The sequence below is a fragment of the Trifolium pratense genome, linkage group LG4 (assembly GCF_020283565.1).
Source record: "Trifolium pratense cultivar HEN17-A07 linkage group LG4, ARS_RC_1.1, whole genome shotgun sequence".
Classification (NCBI taxonomy): Eukaryota; Viridiplantae; Streptophyta; class Magnoliopsida; order Fabales; family Fabaceae; genus Trifolium; species Trifolium pratense.
The window spans coordinates 47586212-47607177 of record NC_060062.1 but is presented as its reverse complement, the minus strand read 5'-3'; the positions used below and the strand labels follow the sequence as shown (position 1 = coordinate 47607177).

Below are 20966 nucleotides of genomic sequence, written 5' to 3'. Positions count from 1 at the left end.
GGAGTTTGAAAACTCCAGGTTCTCTGACTTCTGTGCCTCTGAAGGCATCATACATGAATTCTCATCTCCCATTACACCACAACAAAATGGTGTAGTAGAAAGGAAAAATAGAACTATACAAGAGTCTGCAAGGGTAATGTTACATGCAAAGAAGCTTTCACATGGTTTTTGGGCAGAAGCTATGAATACTGCCTGTTATATCCATAATCGTGTCACCCTGAGATCTGGAACTACAACTACTCTGTACGAATTATGGAAAGAGAGGAAACCTACTGTTAAGCACTTCCATGTGTTTGGTAGTAAATGCTACATCTTGTCTGATAGAGAACCAAGAACCAAAATGGACCCTAAAAGTGATGAGGGCATATTCTTGGGATACTCAACAAATAGTAGAGCCTACAGAGTATATAATAATAGAACCAAAACCATGATGGAGTCTATAAATGTGGTAATAGATGACACCTCAAGTGAAACTGCTGAAGATGATACAGAAGATGCTACATCATCTATAACAGGTGGTGTAGATTGTGAAACTACTAATGAATCCAAGAATGATACAGAGGTTACTGCATCTGAACAAATCTCTGCTACTCCAAAGAAAGGACCTTCTACTCGTACTCAAAAGAATCATCCTACAGACCTGATTATTGGTAATCCCAATCAAGGAATTACTACTAGAAGGACACTTGACTTAGTTTCTAATGCTTGTTTTGTGTCTAAATTTGAGCCAAAAAATGTGAAGGAAGCTCTGACTGATGAGTTCTGGATAAATGCTATGCAAGAAGAGCTAAATCAGTTCAAGAGGAATGAAGTTTGGGACTTGGTTCCTAGACCTGAAAATGCAAATGTAATTGGTACCAAATGGGTCTACAAGAACAAGTCTGATGAAAGTGGAACTGTAACCAGAAACAAGGCGAGGCTGGTTGCACAAGGATACTCACAGATTGAAGGGATAGATTTTGATGAGACTTTTGCTCCGGTTGCTCGTCTTGAATCCATTAGATTACTTCTAGGAGTGGCATGCATTCTAAAATTCAAGTTATTCCAAATGGATGTGAAAAGTGCCTTCCTCAATGGGTACTTAAATGAAGAAGTGTATGTGGAACAACCAAAGGGGTTTGTTGATCCAAGCTTTCCAAATCATGTTTACAAATTAAAGAAAGCTCTATATGGATTAAAACAAGCACCTCGAGCATGGTATGAAAGATTGACTGAGTTCCTTATTAGTCAAGGCTATAGGAAAGGAGGAAATGACAAGACTCTATTTGTGAAAGAAGATCAAGGCAAATTTCTAATAGCACAAATCTATGTTGATGACATTGTCTTTGGAGGAATGTCTAGTGAGATGGTACAGCATTTCGTGCAGCAAATGCAGTCTGAGTTTGAGATGAGTCTTGTAGGTGAACTAACCTACTTTCTTTGGCTCCAAGTAAAGCAGATGGAAGATACTATTTTTATCTCCCAAAGCAAGTATGCAAGAAATATAGTGAAGAAGTTTGGTATGGAAAGTGCTGCTCATAAAAGAACACCTGCAGCAACCCATTTAAAGCTTACCAAAGATGAAAAGGGAGTTGATGTAGATCAAAGTCTTTATAGAAGCATGATAGGAAGCTTATTATACCTTACAGCCAGCAGGCCTGATATTACTTTTGCTGTAGGAGTATGTGCTAGGTACCAAGCTGAGCCAAAGATGAGTCATCTTGCTCAAGTAAAAAGAATTTTGAAGTATGTGAATGGTACATGTGACTATGGGATCATGTATACTCATGGTGAGAATTCTATGCTAGTAGGATATTGTGATGCTGATTGGGCAGGTTGTGCAGATGATAGAAAAAGCACCTCAGGAGCTTGTTTCTTTTTGGGCAACAATCTTATATCTTGGTTCAGCAAGAAACAAAATTGTGTATCCTTATCTACAGCTGAAGCAGAGTACATAGCTGCTGGTAGTAGCTGCTCCCAGCTATTATGGATGAAACAAATGTTGCTGGAGTACAATGTGGTACAAGATGCTATGGCATTGTACTGTGACAATCTTAGTGCCATCAATATTTCAAAGAATCCTATCCAACATAGCTGGACGAAGCATATTGATATTAGGCACCATTTTATTAGAGATCTAGTTGAAGAAGGTATAGTGACTCTTGAGCATATTGCCACTGAAGAACAGCTGGCTGATATTTTTACTAAGGCTCTAGATGCGGTCCAATTTGAAAAATTGCGAGGCAAACTTGGTGTTTGCCTATCTGAAGAGTTATAGCAATTATTGCAAATGTGGCGTGCAGTTTTCTCTTCAATTTATTTATTAATGCACGCTGTTATGGGTAATGTTGAAACATCTGAAGATGTGGTAAGAATTGTGTGTTTGTTGATGATAAGGATGTTTCTTGTGGAGAGAAAGTATTTGTCAGAGAAAGTTATGTGGTGTTTTCCCCTGCTGTGTTTAACATTTTTTGGTAATGATATTAGGGCTCCAACTGAGGTCAAAGTTGACTCTGTGTTGGAACATGTCAAGAAGAGTGTTCCTGAGAAAGATGTTGCACATGATGCTACAACATCTGCAGCACGGGAAAATTTGGATAACATTGTTATACCCGAGTTTCCAGATAATGTTATTGTTTCTAACAAAGAAAAGGGTTCTGAAGCAACTACTACTGATAATGTTTTTGTTCATGATATCTATGTGATCCCTTATGTTGATGATAGTGGTAAAACTATGTTTGTTCCTTTGAATGTTGATGAATCTGCTGAGAAAGATTCAAATATTATATATGTGGACAATCTCAACCTTACTGAGAGGACTCCTGCTTCTAGTACTAGGAGGTTAAGGAGCAATGCTGGTAAAGGTGTAGCTGTTTCTAATGTCTCTGTCAAGACTGCCAAAGAAAAAAAAAATCTATGGTCTTAAAAGACAGTGGAGTAAGATTACTAGGCTCTCTGAGCCAAAGAAGAAGCTTTTGAGGAGCTTGCTGTGGAAATGAATTTAAGTGAAGTTTTTTTTTACAATGCCAAAAGCTTGTTGATTTGATTAATGCAGCTGGATTGATGAAAACTGCAACTGGGCTCCAACTACCCATTCCAATACTATGGCTACAGGTTTGGGTAGATTTATATATGTTGTAGGGACCAGATCACCTTTTGCCTTTGGTTCTTATATTTTTTATGGAACTGTTCTGCATGGTAAGTCATATACTGTGAAGATGCCTATAGTCTTTCCTACATTGATGTGTGACATTATTCTAGCTCAACATCCTGACATTTGTACTAAGGCTGGTGTTCCTAGTAAGAGAGGTTGTGAATTGTCTTTTGATTTTAGACTGTTTGAGGGTACACATGCTGTAGACTGTGCTGCATCATCTGTCAACCAGTCAAACTGATGTTTTGCCTAGGAAGCAAATGACTGTTGACCTCAAGGTGTTTTTTCAATGTCAATCCTGGTGTTCTTAATGATATTGCAGGTGGTGATACTGAGGTAGAGGAGGAGGACTCTGACGCAAGTCCTTCTATGTGACCTGCTTATGCTTTATTTGCATGTCCTTTTCGATTTTAATTTGTTGGGCTACGCCCTGATGCTCTCTGGATTGTAACATGCATAATCCATGTCTTTGGGTCCGATACTCCAGGTTTTCTATGCCCTGATGGTTTGTATATGCACTTTATGAGTTCCTATGCTCTGATTCTCTCTGCACTCTATGTTCTCTATGATCTGATAACTCTATGGAAATATGTATTTTGCTCCTATTCTATGGTACTGACTTTATTTGTCAGAATTTATGGCTAAAAAGGGGGAGTAAAATATGTGTGTGTGCATGATGTGATGAAAAATGCTATAGCATCTAGAATAGCATGTTGGTTTACATGCATGTTTTGAGGGGGAGTGAAATTTATGCATGTGTTGGGAGGTAGAATTTATTTTTCTACTACTTATGATATGCATGCTTATATAGGAATTTATTTTTCCTATTCTCTGTGGCGTTGCTTAAATTTTAAGGAGTTTATTTCTCCGATCTTGAATCCACTATGTGAGAGTTTATTTCTCTCTATCTGTACTTTGAGGCTAAGATGTGTTATGTTCCGCTGTTGCATGCCTCTGATGCTTACGTGCTAGCTATCTATTCATCTGATGAATTTCTTTACTCTCTTTCCTAGTTGTGTGCGTATGTTGACTCGAAGGAAAGTTTAAATAGCTTAGCATCGTTCTACTTTCTTTCCTAGTTGTGTGCTTATGTTGACTCGAAGGAAAGTTTAGACTGTATCTCTCTATGCACTGGCCTAAGGTTGTTTTAGCCAAAATTTGCCAAAGGGGGAGATTGTTGGTGTTTTGATTGGCAACATTTTGCAAAAGCCAACCAGCCAGATGCTGGACTGAGATGCTGTAGCATTATAGTACAGCATACTGAAGCTCTGTTTTCGTGCAGAATTTTTATTTCAAATCTGAGTCAAGATTTGCTTCAATTATATATTCAAGCACGTGCGCCTAGGCAAAACGAGCCTTGCTCAGCAAGTTTTATTGAAGTCGGCTGAAGGAATGTTATTTAAAACAAAAAATATAATTATATTATATTTTTGCGTTTTTTTGTTTGGAACAACATGAATTATATTTCTGGAAATAATTTAGGGTTGGCCGCAATTCCTACAGCTGTATTTGACTGAAGACCTAACTTGGACATCAAGACAATTGAAGACTATAAATATGTGAAGCCTCAAGCCTTTACAACTCATGTATTCTAAACCGTGTTCTTTACAAAGTGTGAGTTTTTAGGGTTTAGAGTTTGTGTCTTTTGTCAGCCTTTCTTGTGTCACTTTGATGCAAGTTTAGGACTGTGTTTTATTGTTAATTGTAAGCTACTCCTAAGCTTTTAAGCACGGAGTTAGTGTGTGTGATTCACTCATAAGCTTTTAAGCAAGAGTGTGGTCTAGTTTCTAGGAGAGTGTCTCCATCCTGATTATTGTTATTGACAGCAACATAGTATGTGTTGTTAGAAGGAATTTGGGACGGGGTCTCATTATCTAAGAGGTTCTTAGGTAGGATTGCACGGGTAGTGTCTAGGTGATAAGTCAAGTACCGGGTGTTGGTCGAGGGCTTTGAACTAGAGCTATTATAGTGGATTCATTCCTGGATTGGTATCCTCCAGAGTAGGTGACGTTGCACTGAACTGGGTTAACAATTACCTGTCTTATTTATTGTTCTGCAATTTATTTATTTATTTATTGTGTTCTGCGACTGTCTTGCTGCAACGTGTGCTATAGCATCTTGTGCAGCATTGTGTTCACTGCGTGCCAGATTTCAAAAAATATTTTTCGAATTTTTTTAATGTAAATTTAGAGTGAGGTTCAACTCTACTAAATTTGAACCGAGTTAAAGAAAAAGAAGAGGGTAGAGTTGAATTGAGTAAAGTGCTTACATGTATTAAAAGTACACAAAAAGACACTAGTTAGATAGGTGCATTGCTCATTATGTAATTTATTTATTTTTTGAGAAAATGTAAAAAAAAAATTTATAAAATAAGTTTAGGTGATTTAGTTATTATATGTAATTATTTTTCAATAAAGTGATCATATAATTTTGTATATATTAATTTTTTTTAGAAAAATAGCACTTAGCACGTTTCACACATTGACATTTTTTTTTAACCATATGATTCTTAGGTGAAGCGGTTCCAGTAATTCAGAGTTTGGTCGCAAGGTAAGTAAAATTTGGCCAAGAATGGTTCCCACGAAAAATCGAAGCCGGATTCTCCCGAATAATACGTGGAACTCATTAATCACTTGAGTCTAATGTTTTAGTTGATTTATACAATGTTTGGTTATGTGCTCCTAATTTAAATCTCAGGTATCAAAGCTTGCAATGTTGCACTAAGATTGAACTGAAGCATATATGCAAATTTGAATAAAACAACATTGTACCAAGACGCGAAATCAAAACAAACATCGTACTAAGATAGTAAATTACTTATTTAAATAAAAAAGAAATAGTGAAAAATTTGACGGGAGGGACTAACATGAAACCTCCGGAAAAGATAATTAAGGGACCAACTTGAAACTTTTAAAAGATAATGGACTAACTTCAAACCTAAAATAAAGAGAAGGGAGCAAAAGTGCAATTAAGACTAATTTTTTTTTAATAAAAGACGGGTCTAAAAGCATGATTTTTTTTTACCAATAATTCTTTTTTGATTTTAGTACTAATATAATAATATTGATTTTAAATATTTTTTTGACCGGATATTGATATCATCATTAATTAGTTAGTTTTGAAAATCAGTTACATAATAAACCACGTGCGTTTCTTGACCAAAAAATATAAAATAATAAACCACGTGCGTAGATAAATGTTCGCATTTTTTGCATATAAAATCGATAAGAAGTAGGGTTTCTTGTCACGGTAGCGCCGAATGAAGAGAAATTTGAGCAACATATCTCATCACAGTTCTCGATTGATAGCACAAGTAATCTCTCTCGCCGCTTTCTTTTCCGGTAAATAAATTCTCTTTCATTTTCATTTCAAGTTTTTCTCTCTTATTTTATTTATTATATAAACTTTGATTTCAAAAGGGAGATATGAGATCATCATGAATTGGGAACTACCACAATTTATCATTGTTTTAAATTATACTTATGTTGTGAAACCTCATATATTACTGTAAAATGTTGATTATATTGAAATTATAGTTGTGATGTCGTTGTTGAAACCTAAAAAAATAAATTATATTTTGATAAACAGTTTAAAATCATAATTATAGTCCAATTCTTATCATCAATTATTATGTTAATCAAGATAATTAGCATTATTTACTTTGTCTTACATATCAGTTTTGTATGGCACTAACATGTCGATCTTGAAAAAATAAGAATGATTATAGTTTTTTTATCGAAAGAATCATATTATCATTCAATCATTTTGATGACAATAAATTTGGTTTTCGCTTTTATGTGTGTTTTATTGTTCTTATTGAATGGATTGAGTAATTGGATTTGATAATTTAATTTGCAGTAGTGGAAAGAGATATTATTGGTGTATGCGTCATGCAAGCATCTACAACAAAGGTGCAACTCATCCTACGAATTGGTTCAGTTCTTTTCACCGGACAATCTACAACTTTTCAAAGTCATACACAAAGTGTTCTGAAGGAGTAATGTGTCTAAGCTGTTACGAGAAAAAGACTCTACACAACGCAAAAAAGCAATTGATTCATTGGTGTATGAGGTTGAGGCTCATATGAGGAACCATGTTAATGGTTTTATGGATTTTGTTCACAATCTTGAACATAGGTTCAAGAAAGTTCAACATAAAATCGATAATGTGAAGAGCGAACTGACCAAATACCTCAGTCCTGAGGTCATTCAAATTGTGATAAACAATATATCACAAATTGAATGACCTCAGGACTGAGGTATTTGGTCAGTTCACTCTTCACATTATTGATTTTCTGTTGAACTTCCTTCAACCGATTTTCAAGATTGTGAACAAAATCCAAACAACCATTAACAAGGTTCCTCAAACGAGCCTCAACTTCATACACCAATGAATCAAATGCTTTTTTGCGTTGCGTAGAATCTATTTATCGCAACATCTTGGACACATTGCTCCTTCCGAACACTTTGTGTACGACTTTGAAATTTTACGGGTTGTCCGGTGGAAAGAACGGAGCCAATTCGCAGGATGAGTTGCACCTTCGATATAGATGCTTGCATGCCACACATAGATACATAATAACTCTTACCACTACTGCAAATTAAATTATCAAATCGGATTATTCAATTCATTCAATAATACGAACAAAACTCTTCTACATGGGTTGAGAAAAGGAGGCACACCGAATTAACATCACCAATGAGTTTCTCCCTTAAAGGAGATGTTCGAGATATAGTCGCCTATGAGTTTCGTCCTAAAAAAAGACATTACAAATAAACATCGCCAATGAAGTTCTCCCTCAAAGGAGATGTCAAAGGTGTAGTCGCCTATCAGTTTCACGCCATCAATGGAGACACATTGTGTGGTAATCACCAATGAGTTTCGCCCTCAAAGGAGACACATCGTAACATCACCAATGAGTTTCGCCCTCAAAGGAGATGTACGAGGTGTAGTCGCCTATTAGTTTTGCCCTCAATGGAGACACGTTGTGTGATAGTCGCCAATGAGTTTCACCCTCAAAGGAGACACAACGAATTAACATCGCCAATATGTTTTTTCTCTCAACAGGGATCAAAGATTGTCTCGTCCAAATGACGAGATGAGCTTTCTTGAAAAAATGAATTAAATTTGATAAACTTGCCAAAGGAAGAAGTATGCTATCCAAGATAACGATTTTCATTTAAGACGAATAAAATTTCAAAAAATAAATCACAAATGAACTGTTGCAGGTTGATTAGTCCTACATTTAAAAAAGCATCACAAGTGAAATAGAACTTTGAGCAAGTTAAACAACATAAATTAATAAAACTTGTTGATTGCAAATAGGGGTGCCGCCACTGGCCCGTTATACGATTTTAATCTCGAATTAATGTTGTGAATATTTTAGTAATGTTAAAGTACAAAAGTAAGTATTGTTTTTATCGTCTCCACAAGGAGAGATGCGATATTAGTGTCGTTCAACAATTAATATTGTTTTAAGTATAGAGAAAGAGTTTTGTTTATAAACATCCAAACTTACAAAGCAGATAAATTCAGGAAGAAATAACAGGAGACAAGTTACTGGGATTATATATAGTTAACTACTCTTCTAATGCAACCTCTTAATCGATTATATATTTTACAAATTTCAATTATATTTTCATCTATTGCTCATCGTACGTTTTCGTCCCCGGATAACGGCGATATATCTAATCTACCTATCCGATCCCTCAGGTGATTAATCAATCACAACAAGAAAATAATCATATACCGGCAGTCAAATAGCGGCAGTTGCTCACCAACCGCAGCCGCTTCCACATATACCAGCAGTTTGGTAGCCGCCGCTCTTGTTCATATAATACCGTCTGTTGGCTTATATCTAACACCGTCGGTTTGAATCACCGCTGATTGCTTATAGTAGATTTGGGAAAAACACTGCTACCTAATCTACTTTCCCTTGTTTTTTTCTTCACTTTTCCCTCATATTTTTCATTCTTTACCTCATCCACAGAAGAAGCGTCAAAATTGCTCCCGTCCTTTCGACGCCGTAGTTCCATCCACAGTTGACGTTCCTCTCGTCGCCACCGCAGCTCCTCCTCAACACAGGTTTCATCGCTCTCTCTTCCCCCCTCTCTCTTCCTATCTCCGATTACGATCCCTTGTTATCCACGTGTTTGGTTAGGATTCTTCTCTTGTTTTGCTTAATTTGTTAATTTCTTGGATTCTTCTACAGTTTGATTTTAGGGTTTTTAAGTTTAGTGGTTTAATTTCTTGGATTCTTCTACAGTTTGATTTTTAGGGTTTTTGAGTTTAGTGATTTAATTTCTTGGATTCTTCTGCATTTTGATTTTTAGTGTTTTGATAGTTTGTTAATTCTCTTGGATTGATTCTTCTACCGTTTCAATTTGATCCAAATTTCACATTTTTTTTAATTAAACATATTGATCAGATTTATATAATGAACAAATGTGTAAAATCTAAAAAAGCATACTTATCAGGAACCTAGATCATCTTTGTATTACAACATATTATTGATTATTGATGAAAGAATCGTGTAAATTTTCAATAATGGTAACAAAAATTCAACCAAAATGCATTATAGGAATGATTATAATGGGATATATATGGTTGGATTTTGGGGGATCAGATTTTTATGCATTTATTCTGGACATATTATTCTAGACATATTATAATTGGCCTACAAACATGTAAATACTAAATGGTATATTATTAGCTTAATTAGACTCAGATCTCATCACATAATCTTTCTAGTTGAATTCCATGAAACCATCAAAAGATCACACTCACCTCCAACAAAGTCTTTCTTTTTGCTTTAGTGAGTGATTCACTTCAAATTCTGCTGGAGTTCCTGATAATCTCGTTCCTTTGCAAGGTTAGTAAAATTTTATGTTTAATTGTGGAATATGGCCTGATGCTATTATTCATCATTGAATTCGTCTATGATTGAGCGTAAGAAGAAGCAATTACAAACATCACTTTAAACTAAGCACCGTTTATATTTCATTACCCTTTTTTTAACATTGGAAAGTTCATACTCTTAGTAATTAGCATGGGATGACTGTACATATAGATTCCTTAATATTGAATCAATTGAAATAAGTTGTATAGATACTTTCAAGACCCTTCTTTGTTCACACATAGCAGTGTCAGTGTGTGTTGGTATGTGAGGGATATTTATATCATGTCAAACTAAGGTCACAATATAATAATTGTTACCTCTTTGAAAGGACTTGATCACAAACAGGGCATACAGCATACTCCATCGTTGCTTAATATCTCATTGGCATTCACTAACATTAAGATCCAATAGTGCATCTGAATGTGAATCTAACACTATTCCTAGAAATTAACATCCACGAATGAATTTATTTAAGTTCATTTAAGTAAAAGACTATGTCTAGCTCTTTCTAAATCAAAATATCAATCTCGGAATTTTACGTCGGAAAAGCATTAAGCACATAATTAAATCATCAACATAACGAAATATAGATTATATATAACCAGCCAGGTTAAGAATTTACATGAGAATTATAACTAGCTAAACCCAGTGGCGTCTCCGAGTTTTTGGAGGCTCTGTGCGAAATATGAAAGTGGACCTTTAATTAAAAAAAAACTTAACTTTTTTTAATAAAAAAACCATCATCGATTTAAATTGCAAATAACATAAAATTATAATCATTCTTGTAATTAATATAAAAAAGATTTATAGTCTAACAATAACAACAAAATACATTATAGCTACGGAGAACGCAAAACAGAAAGCAAAACACAAGAAGATAGGCTTCTCTTGTCTGCTTTTTTTTTTCCTTAGGAAAACAGGTTGGGCTGGGCCTTACTGCCCTTACAACATTTTCTAACATAAATAATTAATTTTTACACCCCCTAACTTACTAATACTACTACTCTATAATTTTTTTTGTGACCCTCATTTTTAAGTGACCTTGTGCCACGGCCCATGTCGCACATGGGCCTGGGCCTGGGCCTCCCCTGGCTAAACCTAATCCCAATAACAGAGAGAATTAGTTACACATAAACATGGTAACCTTACACTACATAACTAGAAGAGATGGAAAGATGATGTCGATGATTCCGCCGCTCCTCATTTGATCACTCTCAGCCTCGTGATAATTTCCTTCCAGACTTCCAGTTGTTTCTTTGAAGTTCTAAGAATGGAATGAATTTTAAGGAATGGCCGATGCATGCCTTATAGGCTTTGAAACTTCACACCTAAGTCTAAGCTATGAGATTCACATGAAACGGCGGTGAGGCGGTGAATGTCTTTGCTTTTTGTTTTCTGTCAAAGCCACTTCTTTCTAGTTTTCCTTCCATGTTAAGTTTGCTATTTTCTTCTTTTAAAATTTATTTTAGCTCTTTTCCATAAGTTCATAAAAACCTACAAAAATAATGGGAAATAGGTGAAAGTAGGTAAAATAGATAATATGTTATAAAAACTAATATTTTCAAATAGTTGAAGTTTTTACTTTAAATTGCTTATAAAAAAAAGTTAACAAGTGCTTAAAATATATAGGTAAAATCACTATTTTTGAGCACTTATTAAGTAAGTGCACTAAATTGTCGTTCAAGTAATAATATTCATAATAAAGATTTGTTTTCACTGAGATTGCTTATTTCGACAATTCAATTAAAATAGATTTAGGATTAAAACAATAATTTCAAGGGTTTTTAAATAAAAAAAAAAAAAGATTAACCGACTAATAACAAAAATAATAGTAACAACGAGAAAATAAATTGGTATTGAACTTCCGATGAAAAAACTGATTAGGTTGTTTCGAATTCATACCCTATCACTATTTGGTAACTGCGACCATACATTACAATTCATTTTTAATATTACGACGAATTAACACAAAAGTAGTTAAGACCAGTGTCCTGGCTCTAAATCCTATTCACAAACAACACCCTAATGTCTTAGGCGAGTTCAAAATTATGAAAATATTAAAGTACGTTGATTCTAAAGTTACAATCAAAAGTCCGATATGTTTACCTAAACTACTTGATTGAATAATTATCTCGGATCAAGTTTCAAAAGTTGGTGTTAATAGTCATTTGTTACTTAGGATCAATTAACAAATATGTCTATTTATGAAAAATATTAAGCACAAAGATAATTAAATGAATAATAAAACCGAATTGCAATAATATGATCCTCTACAAATTGCATGGTTCAAATAGATCTAGAAGTTCATAACAACCTAACCTTAGGAGTTTAGCTAGACATAGAAATAATAATCATAACAAAAGAATTTTAAGAATTATACATGAATAGCAGGAGAAATATGAAACTCGACGATGTTTCCAATGATGAAAACTAAGATCTAGTGACCTTTGGGAAGTCCCTAGCCGTTTTTCTCTCTCAATTTCATTCAGTGTGTCTAATTATTGTGGTTTTATTTCCTATTTATAGGCAAAAACACGTGTCCATGTTACGCTACATCGTGGGGCGATAACCCATAATCATGGCACAATTTGTCTGAATGCACCCAAAATATTTGAAATTTTTATAACTCATTGTATGAGAATATATTTATTTTTATTTTTATTTTGGTCAAGTCATATAGTGGTTAAAGATTTCACCTTAAAAGTGAATAAGTAGAATGTTCAAGATTCGTACTCTATTCTAGTGTTTTTGTTGTTGTAAACACTTGACGTTCTGTTTGACACTCCTTGTGCTGTGCAGGATATTCATTTTTGGTTGTTAAAAAAAATTAATAATATGAAGGGATATACCCTTCCATTTAAAAAATGAAGGAAAAGTTTATATAAAAAATAAAATAATGAAGGGATACTTCTTCAACTTTGCTAACACCGCGGATAAGCTAGTTAAAAACAACTCCATTTTTTTTTTTGTGCTTGTCTCTCAACACGGTATCGACACCAACTAAGGAAAAGAAAAAACTTATAAAAACAAAATAAAAAAATAAATGTAAGGAAGCTGCAAAGAAAGTCACAAAGAAGGAAATAACAAGGAATCTTCGTCATAAATTCCCTATTTAAAGGATGCTTGCTTCCAACAAAGTTATCATCGCACCACTTCTTGTATTATATATTTTTTCCTTTTATAATTTGTTCTTTGTTCGATTTAACTTGTTCTTGTTCTTATATTCTTATTCGATTTATAACTTGTATAGTTAGTTTATCATGAAGATTTCTTTTTAGCTAGATTTAGGTTTTATGTTTAAATTTTGTGTCAACACAAGACTTTCTCTTATTTTTAGTTATTATTCCCTCTGGTCCTTGTTATAAGAAGAAATCTATTTTTTAGATTCATGGAATGTTGAATCTATCTAGACAATAATATGAACCAGATACATCAAACTTTTTCTTATAATAAGAACCGGAAGGAGTAGTCCTTTTTCTTCTTTTTGCACACGAACCTATGTTGGCAAGAGGAGTATCATGAAAACTGAGATATGTAAACACAATTGATTTTTTATTTAAAATACTCCTCTTGTATTAAGTGTTTATACAATTTTTGTGGTATGGCTAGCTTGGTCATTCTTTCGTTACCCTTTACAATCAAAATTGAACAAAGAAATATCAAACAATATTTTATTTGCATTATGTGACAATGATTTTTTGTTCATATTTTTTTTTGTGTTTTTATTTGCATTAAGGTCTCCATTTGCTCCTAATTCTTATTTGTTGTCTTTGTTTTTTTATACATTCATATTCTTTTTTTGCTACATATTATACATTCATATTTTAATTTAGTTGTTTATATATAAAATGCTGACATCTTGTTTCTGCTGCCACTTGAAGAAAACAATAGAACGATGGTCACTCTAAAAGGCCTTGGTTGGTAGCACAAGGCAGCCACAAATTAATAAGAGGCATTGTAGTATGGGTCTACAATATTTGTTTCAGAGTGAGGATTTAAACTATACTCTCTGGTATTGTTTTATTTGTCAGCTGGTAAAAAAAAACTTTGGGTTAAATAATTTTTTTAGTTTTTATTAATATATCATGTTTTGTTTTTAATTATTTAAAATTTTTCTTTAAATAGTTTTTGAAATATACGATGGGACAAAAGTTTCAACCGTGGAGTTCGAATTCTATGAGAATAGATCTCTCTATTTTTGTTTTCTTTCAATTTTTTTCAATTTTTAATCACAACCATTAACCAACTTCTCTATTTTTTTAAAAAAAATTCAACCATATCCCTCTTTTTAAAAAATAAAAATAAAAAAATTATCGGAGTTCTATACTAAACATGTAGTAAATCTCTCAATCATTAATGAAACAAGTTTTGCACCACAATTGTTTTGATGAGAGGAAGCCAATATACTGTTCTTTTGTGGATGGAGGATGACTTATGTACCTAAAGGACCTTACACAAGGACCAATTGAACAAGAGATGCCTTAGAAATTTTAAACATTCAAACATTGACAAAGTGAGAGAAGATATTTGTTTATTTCAAAAAATCATTCGCAAAATCCTCATGTGCATATAGCTAGCATGTTCGATAGTCAACAGTTTAAACAAGAGTTGAGGTTCAACTCTACTAAATTTGAACCGAGTTAAAGAAAAAGAAGAGAGGGTAGAGTTGAGTTGAGTAGAGTGCTTACATGCATAGTTAGATAGGTGTATTGCTCATTATGTAATTTATTTATTATTTGACAAAATGTAATATTTTTTTTGATAAAAGAAGTTTAGGTGATTTAGTTATTATATGTAATTATTTTCAATAAAGTGATCATTATAATTTTGTATATATTAATTTTTTTTAGCAAAATAGCACTTTAAAAGTTTTTTTTACTTAAAAAACTAGCACTTAGCACGTTTCACACATTGACATTTTTCTTGTTAATCGTATGATTGTCAGGGGAAGATGTTCTAGTAATTCAGAGTTCGGCCGCGAGGTAAGTAAAATTTGGCCAAAAATTGTTCCCACGAAAAATCAAACCCGGGTTCTCTCGAATAATTCGTGGAACTCATTAATCACTTGAGCCTAATGTTTTGGTTGATTTATACAATGTTTGATTATGTGTTCCTAATTTAAATCTCAGGTATCAAAGCCTGCAACGTTGACGACGTTAAAGTCATTGAATCTGTACTAAATTTGGATTGAAACATATATGCAAATTTGAATAAAACAACATTGTACCAAGACGCGAAATCAAAACAAACACCGTACTAAGACATGAGATCAAACAACTCTGCATTAAGACGGGAATAAAACAACACCAGTCGAAGAAATCACAAAAAAGAAAACTTAATTGAAACCTCAAAATATGTGAAAATTACTTATTTAAGTAAAAAAGAAATAAAAAACGATCAAGAGAGGTAATTACAATCAAAATTGTTCCCAAGTCAGCCTTCTCTAGTGGATGAACAAGAAAGAAGAACTAGGGTTTAAAAAACACATTTTTTTAATCATGGTTTTACTTATCTCGTGACGGACCTTCAAACTATCACGACTATTGATTGGTCAAAAAAGTTCATTAAATTGATTTAGATTAATCAACATAATTTCCCTTCTAAAAGATATAACCAAATACTCCAACATTAGTTACTATGTTTTCCTACCAAAAAGAAGAAATAAAAAGGATCTCTTGGGAGGAGCAACTAGCTAGGTGAAATTCATGAAATTATTTTGTTTCTCCAAATCTTAATTCTAAAAAACCTCCAAGTTGAAGATTATCCAAGATTTTGTAATCTGATATCTGGAATTAAAGTTTCAAAATTACAAAGGTGAAAGTTAGTAGGTTGGGACTTTGCTGAGGAAAAATTTCATCCAGTTGTGGTGGGGTGGATGTTGTTTGGCATTTTGGTTTAATTCAGAAGCTGAATTGAGAATTTTCAATTCCAGATATCATATTATAAAATTTTGGTGACATTATAAGAGGTTAAAGCCTAGATTACTTGCACTGAAGTACAGGTTGTGGGAGGAGACATTTTAGTTTTCTAGATTCAGGACATGAGGGAGTTTTATTAGGTAGTATTGGTGTTATGAGTTGTGTTGTAAAAGATGGTGTATTGAGATGGGATGATTTCTCTTTTCACCCCCCAAATTTTTCTTTTCGCGCAGAAAATTTTGTAAAACAGTTTTCAATTTTTTTTAGTGTAAATTTTACCAGTAAATTTACTCGGAAAAAAATTCATAAAATATTTTTCGAACTTTTCTAAGCGAAAAGAGAAATTTAGGGGTGGGGAGAAAAATCATCTTGAGATGGACCTGGGGCCCAAAGCATAAGTCATTCCGTGGCCTTCAAATTAGGCCCAAAGCCCAAATTTTGCTAATGTTTCTAGACTAGAAGAAAGTTGTTGTTGGAGCACAAATACAAAGTGAGGTGCATAAAACCTTTTCCTTTATATCTTAACAAGGGAACTTATAACTAACTAGATGATGTCGTTAGAAGAATATCATCAACTAACCAGAACACAACACAAGGATCTCTCACATCAGGTAAAACTCCAAATACAATTAGCAACGGTAAAAAATTTATACTTGAAAGTATCTGTGGATAAAACCTCCAAAAATGATCTTACGATACAAATAATTAATAATCGAAATTTTCTCATCTCACCCATTCACTTTCTCCCCTACCTCCTAGCAATTCAGAAAACGTTTTCCGAATTTTTTATAGTATAAATTTTACACTACAAAAACAGTTCGGAAATATATAATAAATAAAATATGTATTTTTAAAAAAACAGTTCCGAATTTTTCCGTGTTTTTGGCTTTTGGGTTTCTATGGTGCAACTGCAAAGCAAAAAATTCAGAGAAATCAAAATGTAAATGTAAAATATATAATAAATAGGCAAATTCTATGGTACATATGAACAATTTTAATATACCGGTACATTAGATCATTAAATTACTAGGTAAATGAATATTTTTTCAAAAGAAATCAATTTTCTATCATTTAAGATATTATAATAACTAAATACTATTTATGAAAATTGTGAAAAAATAAAATTTTATATTTTTTGAATTTTTTATCACTCATAATAGTTATTATTGAATTTTTAATGAAAACTGTAAAAAAATTATTATAATGCTTATAAAACATTGAACTTGTGTTCTTTCTTATGGAATTATCATCTCTAAAATATTATGATCGATAAATAGTTTTTTAATTTATAAAATAATCGTTAATTTATTAATTAACCGATCTAATGTACCGGTACATTGAAATTTTTCATATATACCATAGAAACTCCCATAAATAAAATATGTATATTTTTAAAAAATTTCTAAGTGTGCAGGCTGTCACATCACATCTACTAGTCTAACAACGTCCGCCTCCGGCCACACCTGTCCATTGGACAAACTTACATACATAAAATTCAGTCTCCAAGACCACTTCCTTGCCTACTACTATTATAACATTGGTTATACAATTTCCATTAAATTTAGTCACAGGTCACAGCGTATAATTATTACAAAACTTGTGTTGTGAATTCACATACTACTTCTACTGTTTTGTTTGCTTGAAAATATAAGGCACGGGCATATACACCAACATTGGACACAATCAAGATATTGACAATTCAAAGTCATTAAATTTGATTTATGGGTTATGTTAACTTGTGCCCTAAGGGCACATGTTAAGCTACCTAAAAATAGAAATATAGCTTTTAATGATAGAAAACATTTAATGTCTAGAGAATTGAATACACCACAAGTTCAATAAATTTTTTCCACATTTATCTCCTTAACATGTGCCCTTAAGGGCACAAGTTAACATTCTCCTTGATTTAATAGTGAGAGATTTGAATAGTATGTTAGAAGTTCTGAGTTTGAACTTTTAAGCTAAATTGTAAACAAAACAAAAAAAATGACATAATTCAATATAATTGTGTCAAATATTAACGTGTGTCAAACATCAAAATACAGGACTAACCCGTGCTTCATAGCTGCTTGAAACATCACATACAGTATCATACAACTTCCTTGCAACTGCTTTATATCTGCATATTAATTCTATACCACACTTCTTGCCGGACCCAACGGCTTTATATCTTATCTTGTTTAAGCACAGTAATTGTGCTGTAGTTTCCCCCACGTTACAATAACAGTTCAATAAAGAATAAAAGACTCTCTTGACTTGACCAAAAAAAATAAATAAAGACTCTATCAATGATAAATTAATTTAAGTGGTAGAAATTTTGCATTTCCTAAAGATATTCAATTTATAACTTATGTGCTATATTGTCTAGGTGCGGGTACGACACTGATACCCGATACGGATACCGGTACGAGATACGATACTTTTAGAAAAACTAATGTACGAACATAAATTAAGGTACCGGTATGTACCCAATACTAGTATGAGTACGTATCCGATACTAATATTTTCTCTCAAATGAAGTACCCATGTGTTTACACTGATTTTTGGTAAACAACCGCTAGTTTAAATTAATTACTTGAGAGATCAACTAGTAAATCTCGGGACAATTGTTCATGCATTTTGTTAAAGTAAATTTGGAAGTTTATCTTTAAAGACATCCTTATTTTATAAAAGAACAATATGTTTAATTTCTGAAACATATGTTAGATGCAATTAAAGCAAGTTCACTCGAACGAGGGAACTAATGAAAAGCAGAATTTGTAAATGCTTTAAGAAAATAAAGACTTATGAAAAGTAAATTTGCATTTAGAATGTAAAAGTTACAAAGAAAATGTAAAGGTTCACCGATTCATACATCTTTCTCGAGTAACTCGTTTCTCGCTTTAACATGGATACTTTGAGTGTTTGAGATTTTGTGTAAATGAATTGTGACCCCTACTTCGACTACACATACTTCTATTTATAGAAAATTAAGCAACGTCTATCCTAACGTTAAACTACTAAACTTCAGCCACGCGTCCTTCGCATTTGAAATGAACCAAGGCCTTTAAACCGTTGTAACCGTCGAAGTCGAATCACACTTAAATGATAAAAATGCTCTAAGTCCATAACTCTTGACTACTTCGATTCGTTGGCTTCTATCGAAAGATTCTTCAGTCTCGAGCTATGAAGCTTTTCCATTAGGATTCTCTTGTTCTTAAAGACATTACCCTTAACCTTCATTTAAACGATAAGAGAAAGAATCTCTCTTGTTTTTGAAGACATTAAAGACTAAGGCTACCTAAAGCCATTTCAACAGGTTTTTATAGCAATAAATGTCTTTGGAACCTGGAGATTATAACATATTTTACCTTGAGCTAAAATATGGGATAACAAATTGCCCCCAAAAATGCCTATTTCGATTTGAATGACTCGAATGAAATAAGAGATTGGCATTTTTCAAAGTACCTCTATTTCCAAACGCCATTCCTTTTATTCGATTTGATGATGTCATGGCATTTAAGAAGATAACCGTTTCACTTCTTACAAAACTGTCACGTTCTGCATCCTTTTGAGTAGTGGGACACGCGTCAGCCTAAGAAGTTGAATCGGAACGGACAAAAGGCGCTTTTTCAGCATTTATCCCTTTTTTTAATTAAATTGTCTTAATCCAAGATTGCCTATAAATAGAGCTCTGTCACTTCAGTTGAAACTTTTCCAACTTCTTCCAAAGCTTCTCACGCTCCAGAAATCTCTCAAAATCTTTCTCCCAATCTTGAAACACCAAAGATTCAAAACAAATCTGAACTTACCGGATCTTTGATTACCTTCTTCAGTTCGCATCTTTCAAGATCTCAGATCTACATCTTTTCTTTCGTTTTCCCAAGAACTTTCATGGCGTCTTCATCTAACAAGTTTCAAGTTCCTTTTGCTGGAAAATGGAGCGATTTCTCCGTTGCTGATGATGGGACGAAGCATGTTCCAGAACCCAAAGGTAGCAAAGAACATCGAGAAATCTGGGAAAGTCAGGTAATGATTCCCTTTGCTATTGATAAAAATGTTTATGCTTTTGGTGGTCCGATTCCAGATGATATGAACTTGACTAGGGAAGTAGATGAGATATTTCCATGTCTCGAAACTTGTGAACCCAGAATCTTTGACAGCAAACCCTATAACTTTGAATATATGCTGACAAATTATAAACCCTTTCGATCCCATCCTTATTACGGAAATAGCCTTTACCTTACCTGGCTTGATCGAATAGAACAATCCTTTGGCAAATTCTGGAAAGATTATGGAATCTTCGAGTTAATACAATTTTCTAGGATAGGGCCCAAATACCAACCTGAAATGCTCATTGCTGCGATGCATTTCTTTGAAAAATCTACCAACACCTTTCACTTCAAAAGTGGTATGATGACACCTACCCTGTTCGATGTGTCTGCTATCACAGGGTTAAGACCCACTGGCAAAACTTACAGCCCTGATGATGTTAGTGATAACATCACTTTAAACTACAAAGAAAACGCCTTTTCTGCCTTTATCCTCAAACATTCAGGACCTGAGAATGAAGAAGTCTCAGATGAAGAACATGTGGCCTTTCTCACTTTATGGTTATCCCATTATGTATTTTGCTCTCGATCTCTTCAGATTGCTAGGAAATTTATACCCATGGCTGTGCAAATACATGAAGGATGCCATTTTGCCTTAGGACGCCTTCTGCTGGCAACCTTGTATGAGTCGATTGGGGAAGTTTGTGATAACTTAAAAGGTTTAGTTCCTGCCAAATCGAAATCGAAGAAAGTTGCGCCAGATGGATGTTTTCAAGCTGCTGGGCCAATGTGGCTATTACAATTGTGGTTAAATGCCACCTTTGAAAAGGAACTTGGTTTGTTCATTCCCACTGAACATCATGCTTCGATAGCTAAAAGGAAAATTGAAGGTACTCGCTTAATAAGGCTTCAACCTAATCCCCTTGAACAAAACTCTCAACAGCTATTCATGAAGTACATGAAAATTTTCTTAGCCATTGACCAAT

The 20966-nt window shown here is 33.5% G+C and overlaps 2 long non-coding RNA genes across 3 annotated transcripts; both read left to right on the top strand.

The window, feature by feature from the left end:
• Nucleotides 1-6363: 6363 nt before the first annotated feature.
• Nucleotides 6364-14641, top strand: LOC123881610. 2 transcript variants are annotated; one of them, XR_006799542.1, is made up of 2 exons: nt 6364-6474; nt 13913-14641. It is a non-coding gene; the product is annotated as an uncharacterized LOC123881610 (long non-coding RNA). The 2 variants fall into 2 exon arrangements; XR_006799543.1 differs by lacking the exon at nt 6364-6474 and adding an exon at nt 13105-13189.
• LOC123881611 lies at nt 7507-10004 on the top strand. Its single transcript, XR_006799544.1, has 2 exons — nt 7507-9217; nt 9949-10004. It is a non-coding gene; the product is annotated as an uncharacterized LOC123881611 (long non-coding RNA).
• Nucleotides 14642-20966: the final 6325 nt, after the last annotated feature.